Source organism: Canis lupus, chromosome 2 (genome assembly GCF_048164855.1).
Source record: "Canis lupus baileyi chromosome 2, mCanLup2.hap1, whole genome shotgun sequence".
In the NCBI taxonomy this organism is placed as follows: Eukaryota; Metazoa; Chordata; class Mammalia; order Carnivora; family Canidae; genus Canis; species Canis lupus.
The window spans coordinates 25090014-25109432 of NC_132839.1; the positions used below are offsets into that span (position 1 = coordinate 25090014).

General features: G+C 37.3%; 1 protein-coding gene and 1 long non-coding RNA gene across 3 annotated transcripts in view; one reads left to right on the forward strand and one right to left on the reverse strand.

The window, feature by feature from the left end:
- The window catches only part of HAPLN1 (hyaluronan and proteoglycan link protein 1), a 76462-nt gene that overhangs the window by 10365 nt on the left and 46678 nt on the right, over positions 1-19419 (forward strand). The window lies entirely within an intron of this gene.
- Positions 1-19419, reverse strand: part of LOC140614123 (uncharacterized) — an 87101-nt gene that overhangs the window by 8050 nt on the left and 59632 nt on the right. The window contains exon 3 of the long non-coding RNA XR_012015016.1: positions 10243-10376. This is a non-coding gene — a long non-coding RNA (uncharacterized lncRNA). The remainder of the gene's footprint in view (positions 1-10242; positions 10377-19419) is intronic.

The following is a 19419-nucleotide window of genomic DNA, read 5'->3' on the forward strand; positions in this document are numbered from 1 at the left end:
AAAAAAATGACCTGGGGATCCCTGGGTAGCTCAGCAGTTTGGCCCCTGCCTTCCACCCAGGGCATGATTCTGGAGTCCTGGGATCGAGTTCCAATTGGGCTCCCTGCATGGAGCCTGCTTCTCCCTCTGCCTGTGTCTCTGCCTCTCTCTCTCTCTCTCTCTCTCTCTCTGTGTGTGTGTGTCTCATGAATAAATAAATAAAATCTTAAAAAAAATGACCTGGAACCTCCGTCCCTGATGTCCTCTCATCCTTCTACCTCTCATCCTTCTACCTTTTATTTTACTTTCTCCTCCAGGGTCCATCAGCTTGCCAATGTTCTCACTCTTTGTCCTGTTTTCTGCAGAGAGCCCCACCAGCCATCCCACCAGCCAAAAATCCTTTTTCAGGAAAACCTAACTGCCCCACTACTTCTTCCACACTTGCTCTCAATTGCTGGGAACTGCAAGGAACAACTCGTAACACCCTGCAGAATGGGGCCACTGTATAAATTCATCATATCTGACTGCAGCTAGATCTTTGGTGCTGTGTGGCAGTTCTACCCAAATTCTTAAAACTTTTTAGTTTCTTGAGTCCCCTGTAGCAGATGTCCAAGCCTCCCTATCTCATACTGAAAACAGAAGCCACTTACAAAGAATTCAGTCACCATCCTGCCACCAAAATGAGTCCTTGACCACCAGCACCCCCATATTTTCTTTTTTTTTTTCCTATTAGGAGAAAAAAGTATCCTTTAGCTCTGAGAGTCTAAGGCCGACACTGCACGCCGAGCTTCAGGTGCCATGTCCTCCAGAGTCTTCTCAGGGATAGTCCTGAGAAGGACTAATAAAGCTTTTTCTCTCATATCTTCAGCCTCTCCCGCTCTGGTTATTTCTTCCTAATGGTATTTAATCATGGTCAGAGTCTTTTGTCTTAAAGATATATAACTCTCCCTAGTTTCACATACAATCTGTCAGTCTTTCTCCTTCCCATCAGAGCCAAACTTCATGAATTACCTGTGCTCACTCTCTACCTCTTCACCCCATCCACTCCTCAACTCACGGCAATGTGCTTTCTCCCTCAACTCAACTACTCCAATGGAACGCTGCTCATTGGGGTCACCAATGATTTGTTCTCAATATGTTCTCTTTCTCCTGAACTTGAACTGCTCCCAATTTCATCTAGTGTGGTAAATGATACCATTTTTCTCCACTCTTTCCAAAATATGAAAGACAGGAGTCACTGTGTTGATTGATTGTATCCCATATGTATCTCTTAAATGTATATATTCTTTTCTATTTCTCTTGGCATCTATGAGCATCCTGTCTTGCCCAAATTCCTGCAGATGTTACCTACTGGTTTCTCCCACTCCCTGCATTCTAATGCATTCCCCACATTGAGGCTAGAGTAATGCTTCTCAAGTACAAATCTGAAAACGGTTGCCTTCTTAAGCCCTGCAACACCTTTCTATTGCTGTGAAAATTAAGTCCAAATTATTTAATTTCATTTTCAAGGTTCTCAGTGACCAGCTGCAGCTTACCTTTCCAGCTTCACTCTCCTCAACTAAAATTAGCCAGCTGACAGGACCAAAGGACCCAAAGAAACACACAAACGAACAAAAAAAACAAAAACAAAAAAAAAATCAAGATAATGAAACAGAAAATAGAAACAGATCAGTAGGAGATCTAAGTATCAGAGTTACCAGATACAGATTTCATGGGAGTAATATGTTTAAGAAATTAGACTCTAAGAGAATTTTACCAAAGAACTGGAAACTACCAAAAAAAAAAAAAAAAAAAGGATTCAAATGGAAATTCTAAAGGTAAGAAACTGTAATAACTAAAACTAAGAACTCGATACATGAGTTTATAAAAAGTCAAGACACTTGAAGAGATCATTAGTAAATGGAAAATAGGTCTGAAAAGCAACAACAACAGCAACAAGAAAAATCAGAGTGAAACCTAAGAGAAAAAGGGAGGAAGGTACTGAGGTGCGGGGTGCAGGGTGCACGGGGAGAGGGGGTAAAAGATCTATGGGATATGGACATCAGAATCTCAGAAGGAGAAACTGCAAATGGGGCAGAAGCAATTTTTTAGAAATAATAGCTTGTGACTGTCCAGGTCACAGCTTCAAACACTACAAAGCCACAACAGGGTAAATGCCAAAATAAAAAGAAAATACCTACACCCAGGCATGGCACAGAAAAACTGCTGATGAAAGCAAAGAGAGACTACTAAGAGCTTCTGGAAACAAAGGTCTTCAGGTAGACGAACAGATAGCAAAATTAGCCAGCTCGAAATTTTGCTTTTCCTTCCACATGAGAAAATGCCCCAAGTCAGCAGGTGAGCCGGACCGTATTCTGGGTAGCTCTTATCTGGTTGGCCTACTTTCTCTGAGAGAGCCCAGTCTTCCAGCCCTCAGGGATGTCAGTGTCCCTGGTTCCCAGAAGGAGCTGGATTGACACATTTTAGTGCTGGCTCAGTTCCTGCGCTCGGTTTTCAGATGTTGTGTGGTCCTACTGCTGTCTAGGGAAAATTCTGGACAACAGTTTGGGAGGTTCAGAGCCATCTGTATCACTATCTAATGTTCTCGATGTATTTATTTTCATTATCTGGGATGCCCCGCTGTTGAAGAAGTGGACAGTGCAGATATCAGTTACCCAGAAAAAATTCTCGAGAGAATAACTGAAAGATGGACCTCAATAAATAGAGTGATGTTAAAAACAAATGGCCACATGCATTTTACAGTTACTTGAACTGAAGCACAGGCCCAGTGAATCTTGTGAGCAAACTCAAACTAAGTATGGGACTTTAAACATTACTTTTATTTTATTTTTTTTTCCTTGTGAGGGAAGAAGCTTCCTAACTTTGTAATTTATCACTATCGAATGTCATTTTAAACTACAAAGAAGAAATCAATGTGATGATTGCAAAGTTTATGATTTATACAGGATTTTTACAATGTCATGACTCTTTGAGGCACCAAAATTCAGGTCTTGGTAAGTAAAGTAAATGCAAATATATCACAAAGATGATGATAATTAAAGTCTTCAGAATATCACTTGTCTCTTCCAAACATTTACACAGTTCTACTCTAATTTTTTGCTCATTTGTGGCATCCCTTACATTTGATCCCTCCCACCTGCACTACGGCTCCTGCCAGGATCATTAATAGAAAACGCTTCCTCTGGAGAACCTTGCATTGTACTGCTCACCAAAATAAGTCACTTTTTGCGAGGTCCACCGTTAGTGTTTTCTTTGCACCATCGTTATTCCCCTTAGCACACTTTTTTTATGCTGTAATTCATTGATATGTCTTACACTAATTTAGAGCCCCCTTGTTAGTAGATCATTTTATCCACCTGATGTTCATAAGAGTTTTGACCTCACAGTTTAGATTTGAATCAGAGTCCAGGAGACCTGATCTGTTCCAATGTTCCACCCACTGCAGGAATCCCATGTGTGTTATAACTCGTTGATCTACTTCAACACCTGCAGTGGCAGAAAGTGCTTTGTCTTTTGCAGGGCAACTCATCACCCTATTAGAGGACTTACCAGAAAGTTCTCCCTGACGCTGTGCAAAATGGACTTCATTCACTGTCATCCATTTGTTCTAGTTCTGTCCTGTGAGGCTACCTTGAATAAGTTTACTGTCTTCCTACATCATATTTGGGCAATTTACTTCTAAATGCAAAATAGTATGTTTTGTTCTATGAAAGTTTGTTATTTGGGGCACATCTTTCCAAAATCTGCAGATCGTTTTCTTTCTTCTAGCTTCCAAGTCACATTGCAATTACTCTCTGGCATTAGCTTTCCAGCTCATGTATAGGCTTTGAGTCTTGAAACTCTTATGACTAAAAGGAAAAACCTAATTTATATTAACATGACTTGAAAGCAAACCTCCTGATTGATAGTGCTCACAGAATTATAGAAATGAATAAGATAATGTCCTTGTCACTGGAAAGGTCTCCTTTTATTAAACAAATAGCTGGTGTACCAGAGAAATGGAAAATAAATGTCAGTGCAGAGTTGAAAACCTTTATTTTCAAAATAGAAGCCATTGATCATCTGCACTCCTTTATTGTGACTTTATCTCATTACATATTGTTACTATTTCAAATTAATCTTGAGATAGCAGAATGAGAAGAGCAATGCATCATCATTTAAATATGTGCATCTGTGAAATGTTAGGCCATATCAAAAATTAAAACCTAGCTTGGTATAATAGTTACCATTAGTGGTAATGTATTAATTGCCCAAAGGTAAACCAAAATAGTTCAAAGAGTTTGAGATCTAAACTTAAAAGGAAAATACTGATTTACTATAATTGGTATAAAGCGAAATGTGATCTTCATTTGCATTACACATTCTGTGGGAAAACAAAAACAAAAACAAAAACAAAAAAAAACAGTGCCTCCCCTCATTCCTCTTTGCCTGCACCAGCAGGGAAATATCCATACTATGGATAAGAAGTAGACAATCTATGACTCCTACATACCAATTATTCCATGCTCTAGGCTAGCAACTGCCACTTCAAACTGATAAGAGAGGAGGTCATTCAAAGTTGAGACATCTGCAGTACCTAGAATGCCAAGGTTCCCAATTTTTAAAACTCCTCATCTCTATGCAGTATAACAGTAGATCAGTATGGTTTTATTTTATTTTCTTATTTTTAAAAAAAAAATTTTTGAGAAGAAGAGAGAGAGGAGGGCAGTTGGGGAGGGAGAAAGAATCTTAGACAGGCTTCACCCCCAGTGTGGAGCCCTACATGGACTTTATCTCAAGACCCTGAGATCATGACCTGAGCCAAAATCAAGAGTCAGATGCCAAGTCAGTAGGCCACCCAGGCACCTCAATAACTATAGTTTTAAATAAAGTATGTTTGTAACCTACCAACGGAAGGGATTCCGGTGTTCTGCTCTTAATGTTAAAGTAGACGTGTAGATTGAATTATGCTCCTGTTATTATCAACATTTTAACTGGATGTTAATTAAGCCTATTATCCTAAATTATTGAACAGGACTGATTTCCTATTAAATATATCAAGAATCAGTTCTTTCTTTGTTTACACATTTCATTTATGTATCATGAATTGCAAATCCAAATTTTTGGTACATGGGTGAACACTATAGGAAATTCAAGTTTGAATGGACTATCTGTGCCCTGATACACAATTGAAAATTATTTAAGCATACACAAAATGTCTTACAGTGTATTGACTGCCAGTGAAGTTGAGATTTTGATAATTGCAATTGTGCTCTGTGTAATGCTTACAATCCTTTGATTAATGATGACTGTTCTGGACCAGAGCAACTTTCTACACGAGAAGCCCATAGGATTTCTCTTGAAGTAAAACAAAGGCATCCTGGACCTTGATAATTTACAATTTGAACTATAGATTTGCTCCTTAAGGACAACCAGAGGAGTCTCATTTAGCATGACTAGGCTCTACATATGTTACCCTAATGACCGTAATCATCATATAGAGTCACCTAAAATATTTTGGACACATTTGATAAAGAATAATCTCCTTCAAGATTCTCTGCTCTTGGCAGATTGCTAACTGGTTAAATACCAAATTGCTAACTGGTTAAATGGGAAGGGACTTAAAAACAAACTATATCTTCATTTATAAGACCAGATCTTTATGTTTGGATGCTGTAAAGCCTTTGCTTGTTGACTGAGATAAAAAGTGTAACAGGGATCGGAAGCTTATTTTAAGGGGCAGGATGGAAGGAAATAAGAAGAGAGGAATAATTCTACCCAAAACCCCCCAACCCCAAAAACAAACAAAAAACTCTTTCAGTAGTTTCTTGATGGTTAGCTACATCACACTGAGTGTTTTACATTTGTTTAGTTACTTCATGGTTCTTTCTACACAGCCCATAGGATTTCCCTTTGAAGTAAAAAAAGGCGTCCTGGGCCTTGATAACTTACTACTTGAACTATTTCAAAACCTCAACTTTATTTTATATATTCTGACAAAGTTTATATTTTATTGACTTACCATTCTAATTTTTAATCATTAATGATAATTTATACACAACAGTGAATTTGATTTTTCTTATCCAACATATTACATGGGAATTAATTTAATGTGTTTTTAAAAATTGAAATACCATATTCTGTACTAAAGTATTTTCATTTAATCAAAAGATTCTGATCCTTGAATAAAATTTAACATCGTGGATTAGAAAAGTTAGAATAGTTTTGGGGAAACTTATATATCCATGCTGATGAAGTTCAAATTTAAGTTATTTCAGTTATTTTGGAACTTGTACTATGGATTCAGGTAGACCTGGATTTAAATCCCAACTCACATTTTACTATGTACCAGCTGCTGCATGCCTTGTGCAAATTACACAAGTCTTGAGCTTCATTATCCATTTTAAAATAGAATGATTAATAGTATTTGCCTCACAGTGTTTGTAGTTTTGAGAATCCACCAAGAAAATATATATAAAGTACCATATAAAATAATAAAAGGTTGATGACTTTTTATATTATTTTCATAAACTACTGCTGGGGGACATGTAAGTAAATATTTGTCCAATACTGGTAGAAAGAAATCATTGAGGAAAATACTTAGTTAACATGAATGTTTATAATTCTGTTCATAAAAAAATACTAAAAATCAAAATGAAGGCAAATGTTTTCAATATGCACTGAAGACAAAAAGAGCAGTACCTTAATATGCAGAAAGTTTTGAAAAATCAATAGCATAGTTAAAACAAGACTGCCAAGAGAATTCAATGGAGAAAGTATACTCTTTTCAACAAATGATGCTGGGACAACTAAACAGCCACAGACAGAAGAATTAAATTGGACCTCTACCTCAAACCATCAAATACCTAAATTTAAGAGCTAAAATTCATAGAAAACAACAGAGGAATGGATATTCATGACTTTGGATTAGGCAATAGTTTTTGAGATATGACAGTAAAAGCAAAGCAACCAAAGAAAAAAATAAATAAATTAGGCTTCATCAAAATTAAAATCTTTGTGCTCCAAAGGACAATGTCAAGAAAATGAAAAGACAACACGTACATTGGAAAAATTTTTTGCAAATCATATATCTATTAAGTGTCTAGTATCTAGAATGTATAAAGAACACTTACCACTCAACAATAAAAAGACAACTTAATTAAAAAATGGGAAATGAACTAGAATAGATATTTCTCCCAAGAAGATATACAACTGAGCAATAAACACATGAAAAGTTGGTCAACGTCATTAATCACTGGGAAAATGCAAATAAAAACCAAAATGAGGGGCACCTGGTGTCTCAGTCAGTTGGGCAGCCAGCTCTTGGTTTCAGCTCAGGTCATGATCTCAGGGTCAAACTCCATGTCCCAGAGGGCTCAGTGTGGAGTCTGCTTGGGATTCTTTCCATCTTCCTCTCCCTCTTCCTCTCCCTAATTCCTCTACCCCTCCCCTATGCACATGCTGTCTCTCAAATAAATAAATAAAATCTTTAAAAACAAAAACAAAATGAGATGCCAGACAGACAATAATTTGTTTGATTAAAACATGTCCTGGTGAGGACAGGGAGAAATTGAACCCTCATGCATTGTTTGTAGGAACATAAAGTGGATGAAGAGCCATTCCACTACTAGTTCACATCAGCATTATTCATCAGAGGCAAAAAGTAAAAAAAAATAACCTTAATATCTATCAACTTCTAAATGGATAAGCAAAATGTGATATATTCATGAAAAATATTATTAAAAAGAATGAAGTACTTACACATGTTACAGAATGGATGAACCTTGAAAACATGATGCTAAATGAAGGAAGCCAGTCATAAAAGGACCACCTGCTATATTATTCCATTTATATGAAATGTCTAGAATAGGTAATTCATACAGACAGAAAAGAGATTTGTGGTTGTCAGAGAATGGAGAGTGATCATCATGGATATAAGGTTCCTTTTAGGAGTAATGAAATGTTCCAGAATTAGATAGTGGTAATGATGGTACAACTTTGTAGATGTATATCTTTAATTTAGTAATCTCACATTGTAGAATCGAGAAAATAAGTTTAGATTGCTAAAAATTGTTTTATAGTTATGTTATTGCAATGTTTTATGAGAAAAACAATAAAGATACACTTAAATATCCAAAAATAGGTTATCGCTTAAAATATTTTTGGCATATACATTTTATACACATAAATTTTGGCATCCATGTAAAAGAAGATTTAATGAAATGGAAAGATGCCCATAATATATTCAATTTTAAAAATCACTTTCTGAAACACCATATAATTTGGTTTTATTTCAGTAAAAATAAAAAGAGCATTTGTATTTGGCTAAAACCTTTGGATAGGTATGCAACAAATAACTTGTCTATTGTAAATAATGCTGCAATACATAGTGCTACATACATTGTTTTGAGTTAGTATTATTGTTTTCTTTGGGTAAATACCCACTACTGGAATTACTGGATCATACAGTGGTTTTATTTTTAACTTTTGGAGGAGTCTCCATACTATTTTCCATAGTGGATGCACCAATTTACTTTACCACCAACAGTGCACAAGGGTTCCCTTTTCTCTACATCCTTGGGGAAACTTATTTCTGGTCTTTCTGAGACTGGTCATCCTGACTAGTCATCCTGACTGGAAACTTATTTCTAGTCTTTCTGAGACTGGCCATCCTGAGGTGGTATCGCAATGTGGTTTTGGTTTGCATTTCCCTGATGGTGTGTGATGCTGAGCACCTGTATGTCTCCTTTGGAAAAATGTCTATTCAGATCATCTCCCATTTTTTTAATCATATGATTTGGGGTTTTGGTGTTGTATTGTAGAAGTTCTTTATTTGTTTTAGATATTAACCCCTTATCAGACATATCATTTGCAAATATCTCTGCCCATTCAGTAGGTTACCTTTTCAATTTGTTGGTGATTTCTTTTGCTGCAAAAGCTTTTAATTTTGATGCAGTCCCAATAATTTGTTTTTGCTATTGTTTCCCTTCACTGAGGAGATATATTCATAAATATGTTGCTAAGGGCAATGTCCAAGAGATTGCTGCCTATACTCTCTTTTCGGAATTTTATGTTTTCAGGTCTAACAGGTCATTAATTCATTTTGAATGAATTTATTCAAATTTTTGTGTGTAGTGTCAGAAAGTGATCCAGTTTGTTTGTTTCTTTCTTTTATCCTTTCTTTGCATGTAGCTGTCCAGTTTTCCCAATAGCTTTAATTGAAAAGAATGTCTTTTCTCCATTATATATTCTTGCCTCATTTGTTGTAGATTAATTAACTGTAAAAGTTAAGGTTTATTTCTGGGCTCTCTATCCTGTTCTATTGATCTATGTATCTAACTATTATTTGCCATTGATTTCTAACTTAATTCTGCTATGGTCATAGAGTATATTTACATGAGTTGGATCTTTCTACATTCACTAAGGATTATTTTATGGCCTAGAATGTAATACCTTGTAGAATCCTGGTAGACGCCTGGTCTACACCCGAAAGGAATGTATATTCTGCTGTTCTTGAAAGAATGTTGTATACATAGCAATGAGATCAGATTGATTTAGGGTGTCCCAGTCTTCTACATATTTACTGATTTTTCTAACTACTTATTCTATAAATTTTTGATAAAGAGATATTCTAATCTCTCCTTACAGTTGTATCAGGTTAAAATCTTCATGTATTTTGAAACTCTTATTAGGGGCCTACATTTTTCAGACAGTAATATCTTACTAATGATTTTAATACGTTATCATTTTGAGATTATCCTCTTTTCTTCGCTGATACTTTTTGTTCTGAAAGCTACTTTGTTTGATTTTAATTTAGTTTCCCCAGGTTCCTTTTTATCAGCATTAGCATGTTATATAACTTTTCCATACTCTAATTTTTAATATATTTTGTTTTTTTCATTTAAATGAGTACCTTTTAGGCAATATATGGTTAAATCTCTCTTTTAAATTCTTTCAATAGACAATCTCTGCCTTTTAATAGTTTTTCTTGGGTCATTTACACTTAACATAAATATTGATGTGATTGGTTATGAACCTATCAGTTTGCTAATTTTTCTATTTGCTTCTTCCATTTTTCATTTCCTCTCCTGCCCCTTTTTTCCTTTTTTGGATCAATTTTAACAACAAAAAAGTTTTCAGTGTGCCTGGATGATTTAGTCGGTAGAGCATGTGACTCTTGATCTAGGGGTTGGAGTTTAAGCCCTGGGTTGGGTATAGAGATTACTTAAATTCTTTCTTTGAGCCACTCTTCTCCTCGCTCCTCCCTTCCTCCCTTCTTCTTACCTCTTCTTTCCTCTTCTCTCCTCTCCATACTTCTGACCTGTGATCTCTGGCTTCCTTGGATTTCTAGAACACTGGGCTCCATCTGCTCAACTCAAGCTTTCCAATGGCATAGGTGTAGATTCCATTATCCTGCACTGAAGCATAGAAACTTCCTTTAGGCAATAACATGAGACAATCACACAGCTCACCTCAATACTTTGAGTGCTGGGTTTTTGTTTTTGTTTTTGTTTTTTTGATGTTTTGTCCATTTTCCTTTTACTTATTTTAGACAAGAGAGTAAATCTTGTCCCTCTTACTCCATCTTAATCAGAAGAAGAAATTCTATATGGTTTTATTTTCACATTTTTGCTCTTCTTCATTATTGTAGTTCTTCTAAACTAATACATATATACATAGAAATTTGTAATAATAAAAATATGTGACTTACTTTAATAAACTAGATAGGATAGTACTAAAGTTAAAATTTATTTGGTAATTAATCACATTAACATGCTTGAATAGCTAACAAATAATGATATAGTTTTCAACTTTTTTACCAACATCCAAATTATATCAGATACATTTTCCCAGAGACAAGATAATCAAAGGCACACAAATATCATCATTTAAGAGAGAAAAATGGGGAAAAAAGTCTTTAAAAAAAGATATGTGGCTCTTTAGATATATAAAACTCATATTTAAAAACCCTAAAATGCTACAATAGTGCTTGAGAAAATAATATTAACTTGTCTCTAAATATAAATTATTCAACATTTTTCTTATTCTAGGTTCCAACGTGTTCTCTCACTATTTTTTCATAAAACCTTTTAGTTCCCATTTACAGATGTTTCTCTCATGACCAAACAGCTAATGAGAATTCCACGGCCTAAATAACTCTACTTTGAATAACATCTTGCACTTTCCCCAAACTCAGATTCATCACACTACTGAAAACCTGTTTCTACATCTGTGACTTTGGCTTTTATGATCTCCTTGGGTGGCTCGTTTATTCCTGGCATTTCTAAACCTCAAATTATGAAACAATTTCTCTGAAAAAAAGTATCAGAGATTCTTAACTCTGCTTTGAGTTTTTAAGGGTAAAAAGAAAAGACCAATGCATTTTCAACATGATTGTCCTTTGCATTATATCCAAATAGATATACAGAGAACTAGTGCCAGGAATGTGTCCCATGCAGTCTTTCTTTTTAAGTAAGCTGAAGATTGCCTCTTCAATTAGTTCAAACTACTGGGTGGTCTTTAAAAAAAAAAAAAAAAGCTCTTTGAAGAAAATAGCAAACTAATACTACTTTATATTTAAAGTAGTATTAGTTCTTTAACTTTGAAGCAGAGGAAGAATAAATTGCAATTTTGTGGGTTTTGTTTATTAATATAGAATTTCATATCTCTAACTTTTAAGAGGGGAAAATTCTTCAAAACTCCAATGGAAGAAAAACAACTTTTTTAAAGATGTGTATATATTTGGGCTTAGAATTAGTCGAGTTTAATTAATTGTGTGTGTGTTTGTGTAAAATATTTATGACAGCAATTCACGAAAACTTGGTCTTTTTACCAGAGAGAAAGCAGACTTTCCATCTTATGTCAGTGTACTTTTAAAATCCATTCATTTTCAAACTTAGCCCATTCTGTCCATACATAAAATATCTTTCAAAAGATTTCCCTTCACAAACCTTCTACAACTTTCCTTTGTATTCAGAGTTTGTACCAACCCACTTTTCTCCAAACAACCAGTCTCATTTAGGACAAAATTATTTTCTTTTACCTTCAATAAAAATGTATCTCCATTCCTTAGATCTTTCTAAGATACAGACTTGCTTCCCTTATTTCCATCCATCTTAATCACATTTAGCAAAATCTTTTACTCATAGAAACCTTAGTCACCAGTGAAGACTAAATAGTAACCAATTGTGAACTACTACACCAGAACTCTTTAGATGGCAAATTTATGAATCAGTGAAGTACAAAGCATGTTTACCAAGAGACCCAAATAGCCTTAGTTTCTTTGCAAAAGGAAAATAAAAAAACACAAACCTCTGTCCAGTAATCAATGCCTTAGCACTTTACCCTACTTGGAAAAGACCTAGATGTCCAAAGAATTTAATCCCATTTATTATCCAAGCAAACTTTAAAGTTTCAGGTTACCAAAGACTTTGAAAGCTATCTTAACAATTCCTCATGAAAACTTTGAGACAGACAAGAATAGCCATCATTTTAAGTCATCTTTTTGCTAACAATTTGCAACAGAGGTAACACAAGTTTATTTGACCTTCAACAAACCTAGATAGAATAAAAACTTCATATTTAATGCTGATAACCCTGAAAACATGTCTATTTTTATTAAACCAATGAACTTAAATGACTTTAAATACTGAATTCTGTTTTACCTGGGGTCACTTAAAAGTCAATCAATTTGGGGGCACCTGGGTGACACAGTCAGGTAAGTGTCTGCCTTGGCTCAGGTCATGATCTCAGAGTCCTGGGATCAAGCCCTGTGGTGGCTTGGAAGCAGGAAGTCTGCTTCTCCTTCTCCCTCTGCCTCTGTCCCCGCTGGTGCTCTCTCTCTTGCTTACTCTCTCTCAAATAAATAACATCTTTAAAAAAAAAAAAAAAAAAACTCAATCAAGTTGTCAATTGTAAATTTTTACCTGGGCCACCAGTGGGGAAATCAGAAGTGGGTGATGTATGCAGGCCGCATCACACCCAAGATGGTGCAAAACAGGAGGGGAAGCAGGGGGAGGCAGGAGGCAGATTGCTGCCTGGTGGCAGAGGAAGAAGTTTCCTGGTTCTAAACCTGTCAGCTGAGACAGATGAGCAGATGCCATGCTTGTTTCCACCAATGTGGAAATATGCAGTCCGTGTCAGGCTGGAGATGACAGGGAACGTCCCCAGAACAAAGGGAATGTCGTCAGCTGCTTGGGAATATTCCTTGAAGTCCCAGTCCCGAGGTAGACTAACCACAGTTGGCTCCAAATATAACCATTAACATGGGAAATGAGGGAGAAGTCCCCACGTCTATCAGGAGGAAGAACAGTGAGAGAGAGTCCGTGTTCCCTTCATTTCAGATGACCGGTGTTTCTTCCAACCTTCGTTCTATCGGGAGGAGGCCTATTGAGATCATTATCATCCAGTATATCAGGAGGGAGTTGACTAATCTGGTTACTGACCAAACATTTTCTTCCCTGTTTCCTGAAGCAGAGATCAAACTGACAGATCCCACTGAGGCCATGCAGTGTTAGAGGAGATCAGTCATTTCCTAAAGTTTGCAATTTGAATTGTTTCCAGTGATTAAAAGGCATCCCCAGGGAGAGTCCTTGGGGACTGAAGAAGCCTACTGAAGCCATACTCCTAGAAAAGTAGAGAAAGTCCATTACCAAAAATCCCCACCCCTGACTCCTGGGTGTCATCGCACACAGGATATGTCAGAGATTCCAGGTGTCAAAAGCGATCGGAGGCATCCCTGTAGCAAAAATCGCTATTGATCACCATCCTGCCTTACCATGAAGGCATTCCTGCCATTAAAGGCCCTGTAGAAGGGATGTTAGTCTGCCCCCACTTCTCCATTGCATCCTAGGCTACAGATGGGTGCTTAGGAAATATAACACTGTGCACCCCATGCCTTAAAGGGCGTGCTATTGCCCTGCCCTGTGAGTCGTGCCTTATTTGAGCTTGCCTGCCATTTTTAACTCATAGAGAATACTAGAAAAGTTTTACAAGGGGAAATTACCAATTTTGTAGCTTAAGGAGTTAGTAGAGGACACTGATGAAAAACAGTAAAGATAGAAGTCCGTCATGATCTAAGAGATATTTCAACACATGTAGTCTTTACAGCCATCTTCTCCAGGAAATGTCCCTGGTTGACTTTTAATTCAATTGAGGTACTGGTTTCTGCCAGCTTGGAGCAGAGTCTGGTGGTCAGAAGCAGTTAGGCCAGGGAGGTGAAGGGGATCATATGGGACCAATGAGGTCTCATGGGAGTGTTATGATTGGCAGCTGCTTGGTGACTTAGGTGGTCATCCTGTGCCCAAGACAGACAGCTTTGTATAAGAACAGGAAAAAAAAATATGGCAGCAAGCTTCTGGATCTAATACTGTTCCTGCTGTGGTACTAACTTCTAGCCAAAAGGCAAGCTTTCTCTGCCTCATAAAGTAGCCTTGGGTTAGAGGACTGTAGCCTGAGTAATCGACATGAAAGTGTTCCAATAAAACAATATACTCCTTGCAAAGCCCCTGAAATGAAAGTAAAGGAAGAGAAGAGAAAGTACTCACCAAATCTGCACCAAAGCTCACAATCCAGAGGAGAAGACTATCCCTTTGTGGCTGCCAAATGATGTAGTGAAGATAATTGGGGTTCAGAGCCGACAGCCAAGAAAGAATTCTTGAGATGTCTTTGGGGCAAAATGGTAGTTTTATTAAAGCATGGGGACAGGACCTATGGGCAGAAAGGGCTGCACTGGGGTTCATGAAGGTGGCCATTATATACTTTCAAGTTGGGAGAGGGTTAGGGATAGAGTAAGTCTCTAAGGAATTCTGGAAGCAAGATTTCCAAGACCTTGAGGGGGCTAGCTATTGGTGGGAAAAGTCATTTATTATCATCTAATAAAACCTTAGTCATGAGACCTTTAAGATCTATACTGGTGGGCCATATACTTGGGGGATGATTGCCAACATATACCTTGGGGTGTAGAGATAAAGTAAGTCTCCAAAGGAATTTGTATATGTTAAAGTAGATTTACAGGATCCTGGGGGTCAGGCTAAGGTTGCTTTTTGCCCTTAGCAAACTATTAAGATTTGAGGAATGTCACTCTGCCTGTTTCAAGGACCTTTCAGTGGGCTGTAGGTAATAAGCAAATTTAATTATTCTTTTGCCTTTGTTTCCCACATCACCTGGTTTGCTTATTTTTAAATGTAAATAGATTCCTATACACATACTACATTCTGTATTAAAATCAGTATATGATAAATTAAAATAAGGACTTGTAGTAAATAAAGAATTCCCTCCACTTCTGAAAAATCGTTCATCATTTGGTCTTAGTCTGCATATTTATTCCAATTTCAAGACTGAAATCACCCCTGTGTGCTCTCAGATATCTCCCACCCCCCAACCCCCGCCAGCTACAGTCTGCCTTAGGCAAAATACTAAAGTATTGAAGTTGTTTTTCTCAGCACTCCATTCTTCCAAAGATTCCTTTCTCCTTTTTACACTTCTTTGCTGGTCAGTGAAAAACAATTGTATTTCAGTTGGAAAGCCATTTATTGCTTGGAAAAATAACCATTTAGGCATCTATCCCTTCCAGAGAAACATAGGACAGGCTGATATTATTAGTAATCTTCACTACTCAAATACCCATAACTGTGGTTTTCATTACTACGCTGGCTGTGTCTACCTAAGAGGTAGACAATGAAAACAGTCACCATTTAAGCTCAGAATGTTCAGTTTGGGCCTTGGCTAAATCCAGTGACTACAAACCCTCCTCACCATCCCCCTCAAACAGGAAGGATGGTCAAATTAATTTTGTCATGAAAAGGGAAAGTCTTCTACAAACAGGGGTCTAATAGTTGGGATAATTGGCTAATGGACTGAGAAAATTCAAATAAAGTAGACCATGTAGCCATTGTAGACTTTGCAAATCCTCCAGGCAAGCTCATTCCAAATGGCATTTTTGGCTTTACTAATGCAATATCTGTACGAAGAATTGTGCATAAGCCTGAATAAGTTCCCCATGGCGCTGCTGAGCTTCATCAGCTATTGGCCAAATGGGCATTGGTTGGCAAATGAATATGGCCACGGCCTTCAGCTTGGTTTTCCTGGTCTATGGCTTTATTAGTGGAATTGTTAGTAACTATTTCTCACTGTACATAAGCAGAAAGTGATAGAAGTTTTCTGCCTCTGTCCACCATACTCTGAATGCATCATTTTCCAGTGTTATTATCTCCCCAATCTATATTAATGCGTCCCATTTAAATAAGCTTTCCTCAAATACCCATTATCCACAGTTTAAAAAAAAAGACTCAAAGCTGCCTGCATTTGGCAAATACTATCCCAGGAAATTATCCACAATCGTGGGCGCCCACAAAAGAGGTCAACAACCATTTGCTTTTCATGTGCATTTAATTATTGGAGAGAATTTGATTTGCCAATTATGGTAGTATTTTGAAGCAACTTCATTTTACAATTGAGAATGAAGGCTTCCTAAAGTGGGGATTATGCCAGTGATTTCATGCCAGATCCATTGTGGATACTGAAAAGTTTAACTTGGAAAGAGAACCAAATAAAGAATGGCAGGAACTACTCCGCCACATGGAGATAAACGTAGCCTGTGCCTCAGAACAGGCAGCCAAGGTGGATAGTGTAATTTAGTGGTCACTGGGATGATTTCTTGAGCAAAATATGTCTCCCACTGCCTAAAATGTTCACTATGGAAGAGAAAAATCAAAGGTATTGTTAGAGAAGCAAAAGACCAACAGAAGACTGAAAAAGAAATGCTGGATTCAACAGCAGAGAGGGTCAGAAAGGAGCTATTACTTGGGTCAAGACAGCAGGTCTGAAGAGAGAGCCTAGAAATGTAGAACTAGGAGTAGTTAAAGCATCCTAGACATCCTGGTGTCCTAAAAAGAGAAAGAAGAAAAAATGGAAACAAAGGAAAGAACGTAGAGATATGAGAGCAAATTCCCTTCATCCCATTTGACCTACTTTGTGATTTAGAAATTCTTGTCTATCCAGTATTTGTACCTTAATGAAAATCAAGGGGGGTAAAAACAGCTTTTTGATGTGTCAGTTGAAGAGAAGTAACTGGAAATGTTCTCGTAAATGCATTTCCATAATTTAGATATTGTAACAAGAAAGAACAAAAATAAAAGTTAATCAATTCTCCTGATACTTTCTTTTCCCCCCCATTATCCAGATTAAAGAATAGGATGTTCTAAAATAGGATGTGACAGATAAGTTGCAAAATAGTATGAGGGCATTCTTTCCGCCTGCATGCTGGAGATTCAAGACTGACAACACACGGGGGCAAGGCAGTTGCATTCTACTTGGGAAAATGAGTATTAGTATTAGTAATACTAATGAGTATTAGTATGACACCAAATGCAATCCAATGGCATTTAAAGACCTCATTCCTGGTTTGGATTCCACAATGGTGAGAGATATTTGGAGATGCGGATTGCATTTTATATATTTGCCTCTGAAATATTGTTGAATAAATGCCTTGAATACGATACCAGTAAGTAGGTATTTATTCTGTCTATGCAGATGACTAAACAGAAATTTATGCTTTTGCTGAACGAGTTATTTTGCAAAGACCTGCCTAAACTATCGCTAAAAATGCAAATTGTGGTCAAGGGTTCCTTAACTGAGGGCCATGCTATTCCTCTCACTGGGAGAAACAGCAGATGCATCCTCAGGCCATTCACTACTTACTGAGAAAATATTTGCCAGTTTTACAGTTTTTAAAAATTGATTTTCACTTGACTAGATCATTGAGGTTAATGATTCAATGAGATCATTGTCTTTTCCTCTTTTCCTGTGTTTAAATTTTTTTTAAATAACCAGTTGCCCTTTCTATATAAGTTCTGTTATAGGCCTTTCATTATTTTTAAGTACATTTCCTCTTTTGTGTATATTTTTAAATACCTGTCACCTTAACTTACAAAAAGCCAACTTAACCTAATTTTTTTCCCCAATGGCATTCTTACAGAATGAAATTCTTCCCTTGAAATTCAGGAATGACAGAAAACAACACACCCTTCCAGATGTGGAGAAAATTAGCCTTATCCTGCTTTGAACTTCCTAAAATTTAAATGACCTTCTTTTGTTTTGTGTCACTTTGCACCCCACCTGCTCTACTCTCCTCACACCCTTTGGCCCTGCATTGTAGATACAAAGACTTTCCTAAATTCACTTGCTGAGTCTCTAAAAGGGCTGGGGTAGGGGTGGGAGATAGGGGGTGGGGAACGTGTCTGTGGTGGCACTGGATGTGCTGTATTAACATTTTCAGCCAGCATTAGCAGAATGAAGAGGTGACATGGTTGCCACAAAATTCATTGCTAGAAATTACCACGATATTGAGCCTTTTCATTTCATTGCTGCTCTTGACATCATCAACTCGGATAAGAATTAAAGTATGGAGATTTCACTATCTTTGCCTCTCCTACCAGCCAAGGGAGGTTTCTATAAGCTGTGTAGGAAGAGCCAAGCAGAGTTCAGAAAGCCTTGCTAAGAGGATTATATTAGACACTCTTGCCTGGTTCCCTCTCCTACCTTTTCACCATTGGTAGCAGCTGTGTCTTTGTTTTGCCTGTCATGCCTTTCCCTTTTTAAGACTGAGGTCAGATAATCATGCAAGGGCCTGATCCTTGAGTAAATTTTATTTTATTATTTTTTAAATATTTTATTTTTTCATGAGAGGCACAGAAAGATAGAGAGAGAGGCAGATATGGGACTCGATCCAGGGACCCCAGGATCACGCCCTGAGCCGAAGGCAGATGCTCAACCGCTGAGCCACCCAGGCGTCCCCCTTGAGTAAATTTTAAATTAGCAACTGGTGGAAGGAAATGAGATCAATAATTTGGCCTTAAGTCTTGTTCTTTCCTTTGTCCTCCCCCCACCCCATTTGACTACATTTTACACATCTGATTTTTGTTTGACACTGCCACGGGTGGCAGCAACACTTCAGACAATCTCCAGGGTGAAGAAATAAAATGGTAAATACTGAAGAAGTATCAACTCACTCACACTAAGGCTTCAGTGGCTTATGCTATTCTCCTTTTCCATCAGCATGAGAATATTCTATCACTGGGATTGGCTAGAGGAGGTGGACAGTTAGCAACAAGAGCCTGTGTAAATGCCTTTTATTCTTTATGCTTATGCTTTATGTTGTCCCACAAATGGACTATAAAAGCATGTGTGGAAATACTTGTGGAAAGGTATAGGCAGATGTATGCCCTTGGCCAACAGCAGTCTTTTTATGTCAGAGGAGATTATGTGTTTTTTTTTTTTAATTTTTATTTATTTATGATAGTCACACAGAGAGAGAGAGGCAGAGACACAGGCAGAGGGAGAAGCAGGCTCCATGCACTGGGAGCCCGACGTGGGATTCGATCCCGGGTCTCCAGGATCGCGCCCTGGGCCAAAGGCAGGCGCCAAACCGCTGTGCCACCCAGGGATCCCCGGAGATTATGT